This window comes from Oryctolagus cuniculus, chromosome 15 (assembly GCF_964237555.1).
Source record: "Oryctolagus cuniculus chromosome 15, mOryCun1.1, whole genome shotgun sequence".
NCBI lineage: Eukaryota > Metazoa > Chordata > Mammalia > Lagomorpha > Leporidae > Oryctolagus > Oryctolagus cuniculus.
This window is the reverse complement of record NC_091446.1, coordinates 86,425,268-86,445,209: the sequence shown is the minus strand read 5'-3', so window position 1 is coordinate 86,445,209 and position 19,942 is coordinate 86,425,268. Positions and strand designations below refer to the sequence as shown.

Sequence of the window (19,942 nt, the reverse complement as noted above, 5' to 3'; positions counted from 1 at the left end):
AGGAAAGTATCATATTTATAGTTTTTATCCTGTATTTTCATCAAAGAATATTGCCCATATTTCCCAATCATATTTTTGTTGTTGAGAAAGAAGGACTGGACAAAGAGGAGGTGAGATATGAACTCATAGTCAGAACAAGTTTATTCATAGGAATATACTTGAGAGGGGCACAGTACCAACATGTATACATGTAAACAGGATGATGACGTGGCAGAGATCCTGAATGCTTTCACAGGCTAAGTTTATATAGCACAAGACAGTTGAGGCACTAGGTGGGTCTGAGCTGATTTGTTCAGGGATTTTGCAGGCTAAGTGACTGAAGAGGGGTTGAGCTGGTTTGAGCAAGAATGCAAGGGGCTAGGAAGTCCCTCAGGGGTCTGGATATGCTTTCATTTTTATTTATTTTTATTTATTTTTTTGGACAGGTAGAGTGGACAGAGAGAGAGAGACAGAGAGAAAGGTCTTCCTTTGCCATTGGTTCACCCTCCAATGGCCGCCGCAGCCGGCGTGCTGCAGCCGGCGCACCGTGCTGATCCGAAGGCAGGAGCCAGGTGCTAAACCTGGTCTCCCATGGGGTGCAGGGCCCAAGCACTTGGGCCATCCTCCACTGCACTCCCTGGCCACAGCAGAGAGTTGGCCTGGCAGAGGGGCAACCGGGACTAGAACCCGGTGTGCCGGCGCTGCAAGGCGGAGGATTAGCCTATTGAGCCACAGCGCAGGCCCTGGATATGCTTTCAGTCATTTAGCAAGGAGCTAAGACCAATGCTTATGTCCTTGCTCCATCATATGTGACTACTGCTATTTTTTTTAACACATTTTATTTACATAAGGTGAACATATTTTATGTATTTCATATATACAGACCAAACAGCATACTGATACTTCCCATTCTACCCTCCCTAACACTCATAGTCCCACCTCCCTCCTCCTACTTTCTTAATCTTTCAAGTTTTCCAATAACATATTTTTGGTTTATTTTATAATCATAAAAATTATTTTTGATTTGAACAAATTTTCCAATTAGACAATGGGAAACAATATAAATTCTGAAATTCTCTATTTTAATACAATTCAATTTGATTAAAGACAAATGTTAATTAAGTGTGGACGACTGACCAGAGTTACAAAACCACAGAGTAAAATTTTTGGGCTAAGCTGATTATTTTATAGAACAGTAAAATTTTTTTTTGTTTGTTTTCTTTTTTTTTTAATTTTTTTTTTATCTTTTATTTAATGAATATAAATTTCCAAAGTACGACTCATGGGTTACAATGGCTTCCCCCCCCATACCGTCCCTCCCACCCACAACCCTCCCCTTTCCCACTCCCTCTCCCCTTCCATTCACATCAAGATTCATTTTCGATTATCTTAATATACAGAAGATCAGCTTAGTATACCTTAAGTAAGGATTTCAACAGTTTGCTCCCACACAGAAACATAAAGTGAAAAATAATAGATGATTTTTTTTAAATGATGATGAAATCAGATCAGGCCTATTGTCATGTTTAATCCCAGTGAGAGTCAAGTTGGGAATTGATAATTTCTTTTTTTTTTTTTTTTTTACAGAAGATCAGTTTAGTGTACATTAAGTAAAGATTTCAATTGTTTGCACCCCCATAGAAACACAAAGTGAAATATACTGTTTGAGTACTCGTTATAGCATTAAGCCTCAGTGTACAGCACATTAAGGACAGAGATCCTACATGAGGAGTAAGTGCACAGTGACTCCTGTTGTTGACTTTACCAATTGACACTCCTGTTTATGGCATCAGTAATCTCCCTATGCACCAGTCATGAGTTTCCAAGGCTATGGAAGCCCCTTGAGTTCTCCGACTCTTATCTTGTTTAGACACGGTCATAGTCAAAGTGGAGGTAGAACAGTAAAATTTAACATGAACTAAAACTGCCAATGTCGGCTGACAGACATAATTTTTAGTCCCACCTAACATTCTCCCCCCTTCTCAGAGTCTGTGTTAGTAGTCCAAACTTCTCCTAACAGGGGAGAGAGGGTTTTGAACATATTTTTGGATTAAGATCATTCTCTATTTTCACCCAGTCTCCTGATTCCTCTTACTAATCATCTCTGGATGGATCCTGGTTCACTTTGGATACAGATTTATTCGTACTTTTAAGAACATATATTTATGTTTTTTTTTTCAAGACACCAAATTGAAAGTTGGTATTGAAGTTCTCAATAAGCTAGATTGAAATACTTGTATATTTAATTTAAATTGTTTTATTAGGTAGTAAGAATTGTTTTCGATTTATGTTTCTACTTTTTTAGTATTTCATAAATGAAATTTTAGTGATGTTTTCAAAAATAATCCTTTTATCTTGAAGTTCTATGACTTTATCTTGAAGTTCTATGACTTTTCCATGCACTTTTCCCAATGCTTCTCTCAGCAATCAAAGTATAATGTATAACATTGTATTTGAATTATTCTTTATATTTTAGTTTGTGTTTGAGTTATATTCTGTGTATAGCATCAATAACTTGTCTTATGCCATCTCCAGCACAGGGAACTTGGGCCCATTCTGACTTGTGCTTTCATTTTGAAGTCATCAACTACTTGTTTATTCTGGAAGTTGTCCCTGCAACTTTCCCATTCATAACTTTTCAGAAGCTACTAGGCCCTACTATCATAATGCTCATTTCCAGATGATATATATATATATATATATAACATTATATATCATATTAAGTATTATATACATATCATATATTGTATATAATGTATATGTTTTCCTGATTTTCACAGAATTGAAATATTTTGCTAGATTTTTAAAATTCTCCAATTATAATTCTCTATACCATATCTCTATACTAGTATTTTCTCACTCAAATACTGATCCTATAATATAACTCTCTTATTCAAGGGATTTTTCATTGCTGAGTGCATCCCATTTTCCCATTTATTTTCTTTCATTTTATTCCTCTCAGTTGTATATATCCTCAGTATCAAAGTGTGAGTTAATACCAGCCCTACAAGCATGCTGTCATTCTGGCCAGCATTTTCATTATGACATCATGAAATTGCTCAAACTTCAGTAATATACCCTAGTAACGTCCTCCTGTACATGGTCTACAGAACCATGGTTTCTCAGAACTGTGCTGGGACACTGGACAGTTTTGTGATTTCAATATCATGTTTTTCTAATTTCTTTTTTCTTTTTCTTTTTTTTTTTTTACAGGTAGAGTGGACAGTGAGAGAGAGAGACAGAGAGAAAGGTCTTCCTTTGCTGTTGGTTCACCTTCCAATGGCCGCCGGGGCCGGAGCACTGCGGCTGGTGCATCGCGCTGATCCGAAGCCAGGAGCCAGGTGCTTTTCCTGGTCTCCCATGCGGGTGCAGGGCCCAAGGACGTCATTCTCCACTGCACACCCAGGCCACAGCAGAGAGCTGGCCTGGAAGAGGGGCAACCGGGACAGAATCCGGCTCCCTGACCAGGACTAGAACCCGGTGTGCCAGCGCCGCAAGGCGGAGGATTAGCCTGTTGAGCTGCGGCGCCGGCCCCAATTTCTTGGTTTTTATAAGATTTCAGTGTAACCACTGGGGTTTGGAATTTTCCACACAGTAAATTGAGACATTTTGGATGTTAGAGTCAAGAGTATTGTATCAAACACTATAAGTTTCCTGATTTAAGTTCCTCCAATTATTCTGTATTCTTTTAAATTGTAAATTTGGGCTATTTTTATGAACATAAATGTACTTGTGATTTCACTTTTTTCTTTTACTACCAAATTGATCATTTCCATTTCCAGCAATCAAAATATAGCATATATCAAGAACTGTACACATTACTATGATTTTTATTCCTATCACTTAGGTTTTTTTCCATTGGCCGTGTAGCTTGTGCCAGTCTCAGCACAAGTTGCCTATGGCCCACTTGGTTTATGTTATCTTTCTAATGTAATCAACTGTTTGTAAATTCTAACAGTTTTTTCATAATGTTCGTGCTGAAAATTGCACGGAATCATCTAGCATCAGTGTCATCACTCTCCTTTGCAAGTCATATGTTTATTGTTTTGTGAACTCTGTTGGAACTCTACATTTACCTTTGATTTTGGAAATTTTCAAAAGTCAATTATTTAAATCCGTGTTATTTCTCAAATGTATTCTGCCAAGGTACTTGAAATATTCTTGACTTAACTTGTGTTGACATTATTATCTTGGGTAACTTTATATGTGAAGGTCTATTTTCCACATAATTCCTGTATACTGTTTTGTCACTAACATTGCTTCACTTCTCCCAATAGCAAAATGCATGCCATGATAGTCCTGAAAACATTTGCTCATCCTAGCCAGCATTTTCATTTTGAAATCATAAAGTTGTTTACATTTCTCCAAGTTGTGTTGCTCCTTCCCTGTACATTGTTTTGCAAAATTATGTCACCAAAGTGGATACTTTCAGGTATTCATGTTAGTGTAATATCTTTCTATTTTCTTATTTTTTGTGGTACTCAAAATTAAACATTATCTATAAAAATTTCCTCAGTCAAGGTTTTGTATGTTAGCTAAGATATTAAATATTTGGCAGCATGATCTTTTCTTGCTTTAAGCTACTGAAATTTTGTATATTAGATTTAAATGCAACTTTAAGATTTTATTCATTATAACCTTTTTGCATGATTGTGACTCTATTATTGATTCTACCAAATCACTAATTTCTACACCCTGTAATCAAAATTAAATGCCTTAGAATTTATTACTATCACCTAAAAATGTAATTGATAACTTGGATTTTTACAATCATAACACAGAAAAACTATGAATATCATGGTTTGCTTTATCATTGAGTGGTCATCAACCTGCTCTAAATGGTAAAAGTTGTCCTAATGCTATCAGGTTTAGTGGATCTGAGCACATTTTAGGGACAGCAGCTTTATTCTCATCAGCAGGGGGTATATTGTTTATTTTTCTGGATGTTCCTGGAACTGTTAATTAACTTTGATCTTGGAAAGTTTCCAAAGCCCATTTGTCTGTCATTCTGTAATTTTTCAAGTTTATTATGGACTCTTTTCTACCAAATAACAATCTATATATTTGTCTTTTACTTATGGCTCACATTAAAATACTCATTCTTTCTAACAGCAATTTAAGCATGATGTTTTTTAAAGATTTACTTTATTTATTTGAAAGACAGAATTACAGTGAGAGGTAGAGACAGAGAGAGAGATCTTCCATCCACTGGTTCACTCCCCAGATGGGCACAATGGCCAGAGCTGTGCCGATCTGAAGCCAGGAGCCAGGAGCTTCCTCCAAGTCTCCCACGCAGGTGCAGGGGCCCAAGGACTTGGGCCATCTTCTACTGCTTTCTCAGGCCATAGCAGAGAGCTGGATTGGAAGTGGAGCAGCTGGGACTCGAATCGGCGCCCATATGGGATGCTGGCATTGCAGGCTTCAGCTTTACCCACTACGCCACAGCGCCAACCCCCAGGCCAGGGCTTTAACCCACTGTACCACAGCACTGGCCCCTCTAGCAATATTTTACCCGGCTATGTGCACCAGATTTCTATTTTTTGTCTTGTCTTTCATTTTATTACTTTCAACTGTGTGTATCATCAATATCCATGTGGAAGCCAATCTTAGCACTGTAAACTTATGGTCATTCTTTTGGATATTTACATTATAATGTCATGAATTCACTCAAAATTGTTGAAATTGTCCTAGCAACCTCCATTGTTGTGGTCTTTAAATAACTTTTAGACAGTACACACACATTACTGAGGACACATATTTGATTTACAGTTTCATTCTTTTTAGAGTCTCAAAATTGATCATTCACCTTAAAATTTCCATTCATTTGATTGACAGTGCTGTCTAAGCTTTAAGATTATTAAACTGCATGAGATTTCCTTGTATCTTTTCATATTTTAAACCGTAGTTTTACTACGATTTTAATCTCTATTATACCTCCATGTGCTGCTATTTCTGAATCTACCAAATTTCCCATTGGTACAGCCAGTAGTCAGAATACAATGTATATGGAAAGGCACACATTTTTTATATTTTTCATGTTGCATTTGAATTTATTATAACCATCAGAAAAAAGTCAATAACCTAATTTATGCCAATTCTAGCACCAAAAACTTCAGGAAGACTTGATTTGCTTTATCAATGTTTGGAAGTAAATTTTCTAAAATCTGGAACTTGTCCAAGCAAATTTTAGTTCACAGTATCTGAGTATAATCTTGGGTCAGGTCCATCACTCTCATTAGCAGGGGACTTTTTGTTTTGTTTTGCTTTAGATTTTAAGGACTTTTAGGGAACTTGATATTGTTTCATTTTGGAAATTTAATGTTCTGTTTCATCTTTGAATTAATGGAGCTCACTTTTTTCACTAATCATCTATTCTAGACCATTCCCAGCTCTATGAACTGGTGGCCATGATGATTTAAATTTTCATTGTGAGATCATCATCACCCCCAGCATTCTATAGGTGTCCTGGAAACCTATGTACATAGTGTCTTAGTGCTATGCTAGCCAAGGTTAATCATTCTCTCTCCTCAAGGTAATATATGCATACATATATAAATAGATATATGTAAAGTTTTATATAAGAATATATATATGCATTTCTGGATTTTTATAGAACTCTGAGTCATTGTTTCTTCAATTTTGTTGATTATTCAAGTTTTCCACTGTGGGTTTAGATACTGTATATGTCCTGGCAATTATGTGAATACATGGCAGGATCTTGAAATGATTTTTGATCCTAGAATTATATTTTTTTAAATTTAATTTTAAAAACAGGTAGGGAGACCCAGAGGGACAGACAGCGTGAGTCACAGTCTAGTGCTTCACTCCACAATCTCATAATGAGGGACTGGACTATTAGGGAACTCTAAACTACATTTTCCTGATAAATAATATATATGTATATAGGTAATATATATTAGTATATGTTTATGTATATATAAATTTTGAAGGTGTAGCTCTAGATACAAACATCTACTTTAAAGTTTTCTGGTTATTTGAATGATCTTTGGTCTATTTCTGTTCCTTAAGTTGCTCTTATTTTCTTTTTAATGTAGAAGTAATGGACTAAAAATTCACAAAAATCTCTATATGTCCTTGTCACATTATTATTCTCATTATCAAGTAGCTGAATTATATTCACAGTAAGGAAAGTGTAATTTTTATTGTAACTGGTACAATTTAAAAAAATTTTTTTTCAGTTTATTCTTTTTTCTTTTTTATTTGAGTGTTACGGAGAGAGAGGGACAAGATTAAGATTTTCTGGGGCTGGCACTGTGGCAGAGTGGATAAAGCCACCTCATGCAGTGCCGGCATCCCATATGGGCGCTGGTTTGAGTCCCAGCTGCACCATTTCTGATCCAGCTCTCTGCTATGTCCTGGGAAAGCAGTGGGAGATGCCCCAAGTCCTTGGGCCCCTTCAACTGCATGGGAGACCTGGAGGAAGCTCCTAGCTCCTGGCTTTGGATCAGCACAGCTCCAGACATTGTGGCCAACTGGGGAGTGAAGCAGCAGATGAAGGACCTTTCTCTCTCTCTGCCTCTCCTTCCTTCTCTGTGTGACTCTGACTTACAAAATAAATAATCTTTAAAAATATTTTTTTTCTAACTGCTGGTTCACTCCTCCAATGGCCACAATAGTTGGCGCTAGGGCAGGCCAAAGCCAGGAGCCAGGTGCTTTTGCAGGGTCTTGATCATGGGTTGCAAAGGCACAAGTACTTGTGACATATTTCAACTGCTTTCCCAGGCTATTAATAAGGAGCTGGATTGGAACTGGAGCAGCTGGGTCATGAACCAGCACCATATGGGATGCTGGTGTCAGAGGAGGCAGTACAATTCACTATGACAAAATGCCATTCCCTTTGAATTTTTTTTAAAGATTTATTTTTATATACTTGAAAGACAGAGTTACAGAGAGTGGTAGAGACAGAGAAGAGAGGTCTTCCATCCACTGGTTCACTCCCCAGATGGCTGCAGCAGCCCGAGTTGCGCGGATCCAAAGCCAGGAGCCAGGAGCTTCTTCTGGGTCTCCCATGTGGGCACAGGGGCCCAAAGACTTGGGCCATCTTCTACTGCTTTTCCAGGCCATAGTGGAGAGCTGGATCAGAAGAGGAGCAGCCAGGACCCGAAACATGCCCATTTGGGATGCCAGTGCTTCAGGCCGGGGCTTTAACCCGCTGCGCCACAGCACCAGCCCCCCTCTTTGAATTTATTCTTATCACCTGTGTATATGATCAATAACCTAATGGAAGGCCAGCCTATGACTAAACCTATCAGTGTGTTGCTTGACTTTTACATTGGAAGGTCTTCAACATACTCAAAATTGTGAGAATTTTCTTGGCCACTTTTATCTATACAGTTCATCAAAAGGATTTTTGGTCCATAATATCATTCTCTTGTTCCAGGTGATATAGTTTTAACTTTTCTGGTGGTTTATGAGTAAATAAACTTTTGATAATTCATATTTTTAAGTGTAGCTATAGATGTGAGTAGCTTTCGTTAAGGTTTTTCTGCTAAATGGCTCGATATTTTCTTTACTTACTATTGTTGATCTTTTCTTTCACTTATCAAGTATAGTGCACACTAAGGCACATTGGTTCACACAGTTCTTTGTATATATTTGTCATGCTGTTGTTGCCCCTACTGCTACTTACAGAAATCAGAATATAGGTTAAATTCTAACTTGTGTATTTATTTTGTTTTTTATTTTGTATTGTATTTTATTCTGTGATTTATTTTATTGTATTTTTATTTTTTTATTCTGTATTTTATTTTTTATCTTGAATAAATGTGTCTGTGTATACATAATGATGTAGTGTAAACCAATCCTTGTACAGAGAACTATAGCCTATCGTGGTTAACTTTTTCATTGTGGCTTCATCAATTTATTTAAATTAAGTTTTCTTTTTCACTTTCCTTGATTTATCTTCTTGATTTTAAAAATATTATGATAGTAAAATAATACACGGGGCATTGTTCACCAAATTCCTTTATGTCTGTTAATCACTCTATTACTTAATCCTATATTGCCACTTCCTCCTATTAACAATTATTAAAATAAAATTTATGTTATAAAATATATATTGTTTTAGTTGATGATGCATTTTAATTCAATCGTGTGACCTGTTAATGTCATCAATATTCTATTATATGCCAGTGCTACTACTATTAAATTTAGGCCTTCTTGGGTGGCATTTTTTTGGTGATATCAACTTGATGGAAATCATCTAAATTCTCTTTGCGGCTATATTAACCCATTCAGTCATTCTTAATTCTCAGTTGTTATGCTATTGAGCTTTTCTGGAATTCTAGAGGACCATAAATTAAACTTTAATTTTGAAGTTCTAGAGTGTAGCTATAGATTTAAGTATCTTTTCCTCAGGCTATCTTGGTAATTACCAAGATATTTGCTTCATTTCCATCATTTCCTTTATTTTACATTTTAAATGCAAGTTAATGTACTATTTTTCAAAAAATACCTTTGTATGTGCTTATCACTTTATTATTTATTTTTATCTTTTTGAAAAGGACCTATTTATTTATTTTTAAAGGCAGAGCTAGAGAGAGAGAAGAGAGAGAAAGAAAGAGAGAGAGGTATATCCTTCCTCAGTTGGTTCACTTCTCAAATGGCTGCAACGCTGCAATGACTGGGGCTGGGCCATGCCGCAGCCAGGAACCAGGAGCTTCCTATTCTCCAACCTGAGCGACAGGGGACCAAGCACTTGGACCATACTCAACTGCTTTTGCAGGCACATTAACAGGGAGATGGATTGGAAGAAGACCATCAGGACTCTACCCAGTGCCCACATGGGATGCTGGCATTAGGATTCTTCTGTAAAGTGGCATTTTCTTTTCCTGATTTAAGTTCCTATAATATGTAATAGTTTTTAAAAGATAATTTTACACTGTTTTCACTAAATCTCTTTATATTTGTTTGGTAATTTGTAATTATCCCTACCAAATTATGCAGTTCCAAAGTGTTCATAATTTACAGTGATATGAACATCACTTTCTAGTTTGATTTTATTACTGTCATTACTATATCAGTAACTTAGTATAAGCAAATAGCTATATTGTTGGTTACTATCTGTATTAAAAGTTTATCAACTCAATGAAATCATGTTGACTTTCTGGCCATTTTAATGGCATTGTTTTTCAGAACTATGTATGCATAGTGTACTCTGTCACCTACTCAAGTTGAATTTCTTTTGCTATTTCTGCATTGATAAGATTCAATTTAATGATGGTTTTGAAACATCCCACAGTGTCATTCTAGACAATTTCATCTTTGGTTTTGGTTTTCTATTAACTTAAAGAGTTAAGTTTGCTTGATTTCAAATGCTGGAATTTTATATTTATTCTATATTTTTAATTTTAAAAATGTACATATAGAGAACATATTTTATTTATTTCACACAGTTTTTTAAAAGCTTTTATTTAATTAATGCAAATTTCATAGGTACAACTTTAGAAATATAATGGTTCTTTCTCCCATACTCACCCTCCCAACCCCACTCCTGCCCCACCTTCTACTCCCTCTCCCATCCAATTCTTCGTTAAGTTTCATTTTCCACTTTAACTTTACATACAGAAGACCAACTCTATACTAAGTAAAGATTTGAACAGTTTATACTCACACTCACACACCATGTTTAAAGTACTGTTTGTGAACAAGTTTTGCAGTTAATTCTCATAGTACAACTCATTAAAGACAGAGGTCCTGCGTGGGGGGTAAGTGCACAATGAATTCGGTTGTTAATTTACCAATTAGCACTCTTATTTATGACTTCAGTGATCACCCCAGGCTCTGGCCATGAGTTGCCAAGGCTATGGAAGCCTTTTATATTTCACACAGTTTTAAGAACGTAATGATTGGCTGGCGCTTCAGCTCACTAGGCTAATCCTCCGCCTGCGGCGCTGGCACACCAGGTTCTAGTCCCAGTTGGGGTGCCGGTTCTGTCCCTGTTGCTCCTCTTCCAATTCAGCTCTCTGCTGTGGCCCAGGGCGGGCAGTGAAGGATGGCCCAGGTCCTTGGGCCCTGCATCCGCATGGGAGACCAGGAGGAAGCACCTGGCTCCTGGCTTCGGATCAGCACAGTGCCCCGGCCATGGGGGACACTTGGGAGGTGAACCAATGGAAAAAGGAAGATCTTTCTCTCTCTCTCTCTCTCTCTCTCACTAACTCTGCCTGTCAAAAAAAAAAAAAAAGTAATGGTACTTGCCACCCTATCTTTACTCCCACACTCCTACCCTCCCTCCTCCTCTTTTTCCTATGTTCTAACTTTTATGACATATTTTCAGTTGACTTTATTAATTTTTTCAATTGATGAGCTTAACCTTTTACTAAATACAGAATTCAAAAAGTAAAAAGAAAAGCCATTGTTCCTCAGGAGCATAGATAAAAGCTATAAGCAATAATCAAATTTCAAAATGTCAATTTCACACACATACATCACACTTTTTGTATTCTGTATATTAGTTACCACAAATCAGGTAAAATGTATTTGTCTTTTGGGGGCTGGCTTATATCACTTAGCATTACAGTCTCTGGTTGCATCCATTTTGTGGCAAAAGACAGGATTTTTAAAGTCTTTTTATGTCCAAGTAATATTCTATCATGTACATATACCACAATTTCTTTATCCAGTCATCAGTTTGTAGACATCTAGGTTGACTCAATATATCATTTATTGGGCCGGCACCAAGGCTCACTTGGCTAATCCTCCGCCTGCGGCGCCAGCACCATGGGTTCTAGTCCCAGTTGGGGCACCAGATTCTGTCCCGGTTGCCCCTCTTCCAGTCCAGCTCTCTGCTGTGGCCTCGGAGGGAAGTGGAGGATGGCCCAAGTGCTTGGGCCCTGCACCCGCATAGCAGACCAGGAGGAACCACCTGGCTCCTGGCTTCGGATTGGCGCATTGTCGGCTGTAGTGGCCATTTGGGGGGTGAACCAATGGAAGGAAGACCTTTCTCTCTGTCTCTCTCTCTCTCACTGTCTAACTGCTTGTCAAAAAAAAAAAAAAATCATTTATTGTGAGTTGACCGGCTGTAAACAGTGGGATACAGATAACTCTTTTGTATGCTAATTTAATTTCCTTTCCCAAGAGTGGAATGGCTAAGTCATATGGTAGAACTATTTTCAAATTTCTGAGGCATCTCCCTACTGTCTTCCATAATGGTTGTTCTAGTTTACAGCCCCATCAACAGTGTATCAGGTAGCTTTCCCCCCATGTCCTCACCAGCATTTATTTATTTATTTATTTATTTTTGATTTTTAGATGATAGCCATTCTAACTGGGGCAACGTAAAACCAGTTCCTTGTGGATTTTATTTGCATTTTTCTTCCGGAGCAACTTTTCATGTATCTGTTGGCCATTTGTATTTTACCCTTTAAAATGCCTGTTCATATTCTTAGCCCATTTCCTTTTTCTTTTTTTTTTTTTTCATGCAGAGTTAGTGAGAGAGAGAGACAGAGAGAAAGGTCTTCCTTTTTCCATTGGTTCACCCCCAAGTGGCCGCTACGGCCAGCGTGTTGCAGCCAGAGCACTGTGCCGATCCGAAGCCAGGAGCCAGGTGCTTCCTCCTGGTCTCCCCTGTGGGTGCAGGGCCCAAGTCATGGGCCACAGCAGAGAGTTGGACTGGAAGAGGAGCAACCGGGACAGAATCCGGCGCCCCAACCGGGACTAGAATCTGGGGTGCCGGTGCCACAGGCAGCGGATTAGCCTAGTGAGCCGTGGCACCGGCTAGCCCAATTCTTAACTGGATTGTCTTGTTGCTGAGGTTCTTGAGTGCCTTACATATCCTGGATATTAATCCCTTTTAAGATGAATAGTTTGCAAATATTTTCTCCCATTGTGTTGGTTCTCTCCTCACTTTGTTCAGTGTTTCTTTGATGTGAAGATGCTTCTTAGCTTAATATAGTTCTATTGTCTGTTCTTGCCTGTATTATCAATGACTTTCAAAGTCTATCTTTTCCTCTAGTAATTTGATGATTTCAGGCCTTAGGTTTAGATCCCTGATCCATTATGAGTTAACTTTGTATAGAGTTAGTGAGTAGGGATATTGTTTCACACTTTTTCATTTAGAGATTCAGTTTTCCCAACACCATTTATTGAAGAGATTGTCCTTTCTCCAGGGAGTAATTTTAGCTCATATGTCAAAAATTAGTTGGTTGTAGATGTTTGGATTATTTTGTAGGGTTTTTGATGCACTGGCCCACATGTCTATTTCTGTGCCAATACCAATCTGTTTTTATTATAACTGCTCTGTAATATGTCTTGAAATTTGATGTTGTTATGACTCCAGCTTTATTTTTATTGTTTATGATTGTTTTAGTTATTCAAGGTCTCTTGTGATTCCATATGAATTTTATAGTCTTTCCAGATCTGAGATGAATATATTTGATATTTTGATTCAGATCACATTAAATCTATGTATTGCTTTTGGTAGGATGGACATTTTTATCATAGTAATTATTCCAAGTCATGTACATTGGAGATTTTTTGAATGTTTTTGTCTTCTTCTATTTTCTTCCTTAATGTTCTGTGATTTTCTTTGTAGAGATCTTTCATGTCCCTGTTTTTATTTATCCCAAGTTATTTACATTTTTATAACTATTGTGAATTAGACTGACTACAAATTCAGTCTCAGTGCTGGCAATTTTGTGTATATAAATGCAGTTGCTTCTTTTGCATATATTTTATATTTTGTAAGTTTGCTAAACTCTCTTATGAGTTCCACTAATCTCTTAGTGGAGTCTTGTGGTTCCTCTATGTATAGGATTATATCATCCTCAAACAGGGATAATTTGACTTCCTTTTTTCCCCACTTGCATCCCTTTGATTTCTTTTTCTTTACTAATGCCTCTTGCTAAAACTTCCAAGACTATATTGAATAATAATGGTGATATTAGGCATCCTTATATGGTTCTGGAGCTTAGTGGGACTGCTTCCAGCTTTTCTGCATCAATATGATGCTGACTGTAGGCTTGTCATATATTGCCTTGATTGTGTTGAGGAATATTCCTTCTATACTCATTTTGGTTAAGATGTTTATCATAAAACTGTGCTGTATTTTATCAAATGATTTCTCTGCATCAACTGATATATTATTTTTATTCTTCAGTTTGTTGCTGTGATGTATCATGTTTATTGATTTGCTTATGTTGAACCATCCCTGCATAACAGGGATAAATCCTGCTCGGTCCAGGTGGATGATCTTTTTGATGTGTTGTTGGATTCAACTAGCTAGCATTTATTGAAGATTCAGTTATTGGTCTATAACTCTTGTTGTATGTTTTTTCTCATTTTGAAATGAAGATGATGCTGGCCTCATTGAAGGAGTTTGGGAGAGGATTCCCTCCCTTTCAACTGTTTTGAAAAGTGTGAGAAAAATTAGAAGTAGTTCTTGAAGAGTTTGGTAGAATTCAGTAGTGAAGCCTTCCGGTCCTGGTGTTTTTTCTGTTGGGAGGGTCTCCATGACTTCTTCAATCTCCATCTTGGGCATTGGTCTGTTTGGATTTTCTGTGTCTTTGTACCTCAATTTTGTGTGTGTCCTGAAATATATGCATTTCCTTTAGATTTTCCAATTTATTGGCATATAGCTATTTGAAGTTTCCTGATTTTCCTTTTTGTTTCTGTAGTGTCACTCATAAGATTGCTTTTTTTTATCTTTGATTTTGTTAATTCAGATCTTCCCCCTTTTTTGGTTAGTTGGACTTCTGGCTTACAATTTAATTTTCTCCAAAAATAACTCTTTAGTTCATTGATCTTTTGTATCATTTTTAAATTTATCTAACTTTTATTATTTCTTTCCTCCAACTATTTTTTAATTTGGTTGATTCCTATTTTTCTGGGCCCCTGAGATATGCGATGCATTTTTAGAACATTCATTTTATGCCTAGAATCCTTTAAATGAGGTTTTAGATAAGACATTCCTATTAAGAGACTTGGGCAAATATAATCAGTCATCTCATACAGATAATATACACTATGATAAGAATAGTAATGGTAACATGGAGATAAAATTATTTGAAAAGAACTATTTCAGGCTTTGTTGCAGGCAGGAGTTAATAAAATGATGCATTGCTAACTAAGGACTTAAGGAAGTGTATGAGGAGCTAAGGAAAAGAGTACAAATGAAAAGGTCATGTTGGAGCTGATGGTTCCCCTCCTTCCCCTGGCCTGTATTCAAGCTTGGGATATTTAAAAGGAACCAGGACAATGTTCCAGCCCTGGTGCTGCTACAAATCAAATAAGTCAGTAAAAACTCTTACAGCCATAGATTAATTTGACTGCATATTGGAAAAATGGGTCCACCACAATAGCTAGAGCCTTAATTGACACTGGGGTGGAGGCCTTCCTAATTTATGGAAACCCTAATAGCTTCAAAAAGGGATGCTTATTGCTATTACTGGAATTAGAGGAAATGGAAAATAAAATTTACAATGAAAACAGGAAAATTACCTTGGAAAGAATATTTTGTAGTGTTTGTGCCTATCATAAAATATATAATTGGAATAAATATTCCTCAAGGTATGGCCTTGAATTAACTTGAAAAATATCAACTTGCTAAAAAATAGTTACTAAAACAGTTTTAGTAAGTAAAATCCCTATGCTGCTGGTGAGATTACCACAGCTAAGGTGGTTGCTTTGAAAACAATATTGCATTTCTAGAAGAAATCACTGATATTATTAAAGAATATACATAAAATAGAGGTAAACTAGATAAACATGGAATTGCACCATTACATGAAAGAATAGCTAATGAAGGATCCTCTCCAATGTGTAAAACACCTTCCACCTTGCAAACAACAACAACAACAACAACAACAACAAACCTCTCTCCTCTCTGTTGAAATGCAAGATACAGTAAGTTAACCAAGGAGGCAGTTCACTAGGCTAATCCTCTGCCTGCAGCACCGGCATCCCAGGTTCTAGCCCTGGTCGGGTGCCAGATTCTGTCCTGGTTGCTCCGCTTCCAGTCCAGCTCTCTGCTGTGGCCCGGGAAGGCAGTGGAGGATGGCCCAAGTGCTTGGGCCCTGCACCCGCATGGGAGACCAGGAAGAAGTACCTGGCTCCTGGCTTCAGATCCGTGAAGTGCGCTGGCCGTCGCGGCCATTTGGGGTGGGGTGGTGAACCAACAGAAGGAAGACCTTTCTCTCTGTCTCTCTCACTAACTCTGCCTGTCAAAAAAAAGTAATAATAATAAGTTAACTGAGGAGCAGAAACAACATGTTTGGATCACTGATGGAACAGCAAAGCATGTAAGACAGTGTATCGCTGGAAGGCAATTGTAAATAACCTTTGCACAAAAGTGATTTTTAGAAATCACTGGGGCTCCATGGCCTGGGTGGGCAGTGCTTATGAAACGGAACACGACCAAAGTATGGATATGGGAAACCAACACCCTTCCATTAATAGGCTCCAGGAAATCCAGAAGGAAGTGAGGAACATAGAACAGCAAGTCATCAGCTTCAGTGGCCTGTCAATGACAAGAATTACAAGCAACTGGAGAGGATTCTACGACACAGCTTTTTTAGACTCCGTGGAAAAAAAGGGAAAAAAAGGAGACATCCAGGCGGTCAGGAAGAGGACGCCCAGGAGACCCAGCGCCTCCCCAAGGAGGATTCCTCAAGCGGAATCGCAGCCTCCCACACCCCGCTGAGACCCAGAACGTCCTCAAGGAGGCCCAGTCTCTGGAGCAGGGGATAGCGTCTTTCTATAGCTGGGGGCAGCTGCGCCGCCGCCGACTTCGGGGAGAGCATCCAGGACGTCATCTTGAGGCTGAAGCACGTGATGAAAACCGCGGGAGGATCTCGCTGCAGAAAGCAAGATATCTCGCCTTAACCAAAATCTGCGCCATGCAAGAAATTATCAAAGACGGCATCAGAAAGCAGCCCTCACTGCCACTCTCTGAGGATGCACGCCCGTCCGTTGCCTAGGTCAGTTCTGCGACGTGCACAGTGGACAGGCCCGTGGCACGGCGATCATGCTTCTGATGGGTGTGTGCTCACGTACACTCTCAGAGCATGTGCACCCATGCATTGCCAAGATCAGTTCTGCGATGCGCACAGTGGACAGGCCCGTGGCACGGCGATCATGCTTCTGATGGGTGTGTGCTCACGTACACTCTCAGAGCATGTGCACACGTGCATTGCCAAGATCAGTTCTGTGATGCGCACAGTGGACAGGCCCGTGGCACAGCGATTATGCTTCTGATGGGTGTGTGCTGGACGAGACCGGCTGGCACCTGTTCTGCGTGCTCTCGGGGCTGGTGGCCGACCTGGATGCTCTGGATGTGTGTGGGGGCACGGACATCAGAAGCTACCGAAGGGAAGTGGTCGAAGATATCAACAAGTTATTGAAATATTGGATTTAGAAGAGGAAGCAGACACTTAGGCGTGTGACCTGGGACAGATTCCCACTTGTCTCAGTACAGCCCCCAGGGCCCCTCCTGCTGAACATGTTGTAGACCATGCACAGTGCAGCCAAGCGGGAGCTCCCAGCACCTGCAGGCTCCCCGCGCGGGTCCGTGGAACGCTCATTTTGACCAGAGTTGTTTAACGTTAGTTGCCAACATTTCCCCTCAGAGCACCCATCGCTCTAAGCTGACTGTCGCAGGTTTGTGCAGCGGGTGAGGAGCTGCGCTGCGGGCTGTGGGCACGGACGTGAGCAAAGCCGACCTTGAGCGGCCTTTCAGCAGGGCTTGGTGTCCTCTTCTAAGTCCCCCCTAACCTCCCGGTGCCCCTGCTGCTGCCCCAGAAGGAGCCCTAGTGCACAGGGCCTGTAGCATCCGGACCTGCTGGGAGCTGGGCGTGTGCCTGGCTGCCGCGTGCCATCGCTAACCTGCATTCATCACGTTGTATTGTAACGTTCCGATCTCACGCCAAGAGAGTCTGCACGGAAGTGAAAGCTTCTCCCCAAAATGTGTGTTCTCGGGTCTGCATCAACACGGAATCCACGTTCACGGAGAAACAGCTGGTGGTGTCGCTTTCTTGGCCTTGACTCAGCAGCGCCATCTGCTGCCGCGGTCCCCACAGGGAGGCCGCCGCCTACCATCGGCGCAATCAATGTGTTTGGGGCTGGGGTTTAACGTTGTGTTCTAGGAGAACACCGGTGTATTTAGTGCATGTTAGTGTCTGCAGTTTTTCTCGCTTGTTTACTTTGCCGGTTTTATCTCGTGTTGGGGGATCGAAGTTCATTTTGTCTGTGCACGTCTTCTTGGGCAACGCTTTTATGAGGTCAGGTATTTTCCCCTGGAGAATGATTGGACGAATAGTTGCCGCTGACTGATCCATCACAGTGCATTGAGTCCCCGCCCCTCTGCTAACTGCAACTATTGTACTGGGGGGTGGGGGGGCTCCAAACGAAAAGGAAACAAAGTTGCCAAGCCTTGGCTTGCTCGACAAGGCCACTAAGCCTTTGCTCCAGTTTGCCGCACTTGCGCATCCCAGTGACTCAGCGTTCCCAACAATCCAAGATGGCCCCCGGGGGCGGTGCCTAGCCTGACAGGAGACTTCCTTATTCGTGAACAGTGTGTGTCCTCAGTTGTGATTGGCCCTTGAGGGCGTGCCCGGCCCTTGTCCTGCCTCTCCTTTCAGCTGGTTGGCTCAGTTCCCTTGTGCCCTGGACGGCGGCCTTTCTGTGTCTATAAAAGCTCTTCACCTCCCAATAAAGTGGAGAACCAGGCTGCGCCCTGGGCGTTGACCCATCTCCCAGCTCTGGTGTGGTTCCTTGGCCGCTGACACTCGTCATCCCGCTCTGCCCCGGAGCTCCCCAGGCTGGCCCTGAGGAGCTCTATCGGACCTGCTGCCCCTTAGCGAGCAGCAGTACTGGTGTGTCTGAAATAACTCATTGTTCTAAATGTACCTATTAGTGTGCACTTGATGATTAATGAAATAAATCTTGGCTTTGTCTTTGTGGTGGGAAAAAAAAAGAAGAAACCACTAGTACACAGTTAAGTAGGCAATTAGCTCGAATTAAAAGCAGTACAGTAGGCCTTTGTTAATAAAAGGGGAGGAGAATATCACGTTTTTACTGGCTCATGGGCAGTTGCAAATAAAATAGCTACATAGATGCCTATTTGGAAGGACTGAAACTCGGAAATTGATGATTGAGACTTATGGGATAAGTAATTGTGGCGAGACATCTTGGACATTTCACAAAATGCTAACATCTTTCTTCTTTATGTAGATGCCCTTGCTGCTATGAAATCTGAACATGAGTATAATGATCAAGTGGAACAACTGGCTAAAATTGCATCTAATAAAAAAATCAAAAAGAAGAGGACTATTCTCTGGCAAAATACGTATGCCATCAATCAGCCTACATAGAAGCACAAGCTATGCACAGGTGGGTATTAGCTGGAGGAATATCATTTATCCATTTTAACACCAACAAAAGGAAATGAAATTTGTAAAAATACCAAGAATGGAAAGTACCACAAATAATTGGAGGATAATTTGCTTGAAGAACTTTACCAGCTCAAATATGGTAAATAGATTCTGTAGGACCTTTACCTACTAATAGAGAATACCAATATTATTTGTACTTGTATAGAGACATATTCTGGAATATTAGTGACTTGTCTTTATCGGTGAGCTACTCAGAATACCTGCTGTACACTGGATGTAATCACCCTATATTTTGGGCCTCCTTTACAAATTCAGGGAGGCAATCATTCCCATAGTAAAGGAAATCAAACATTGCAGTGAACACAATTTAGAATGGATGTATCATATTCCTTATTATCCTCAAGCAGTATGTCTTATTGAGAATGAATGGTCTTTTCAAGGAATATTTAAGAAAAGAGAATTCTTGTGCAAATTGGAAAGATAATTTATTCTTAAGATCATAACCAATAAAATAGACCCCAAGGAGAGGCTACTCCTATAGCCTTAATGATGGCTTCAGATTTACAAATTCAATATCTGGTCAAAGTCATCATTAAATGGTGGATTCTGGGTTCTTG

General features: G+C 39.6%; 1 long non-coding RNA gene and 1 pseudogene across 2 annotated transcripts in view; both read left to right on the top strand.

Annotated features, from left to right (window-relative positions):
* Positions 1-19,942, top strand: part of LOC127484108 (uncharacterized) — a 74,644-nt gene that overhangs the window by 573 nt on the left and 54,129 nt on the right. For both annotated transcript variants that reach the window (XR_011382678.1, XR_007910856.2), the window contains exons 2-3: positions 3,193-6,511; positions 19,165-19,323. This is a non-coding gene — a long non-coding RNA (uncharacterized lncRNA). The remainder of the gene's footprint in view (positions 1-3,192; positions 6,512-19,164; positions 19,324-19,942) is intronic.
* LOC138845429 (BAG family molecular chaperone regulator 5-like) lies at positions 6,519-19,252 on the top strand (annotated as a pseudogene).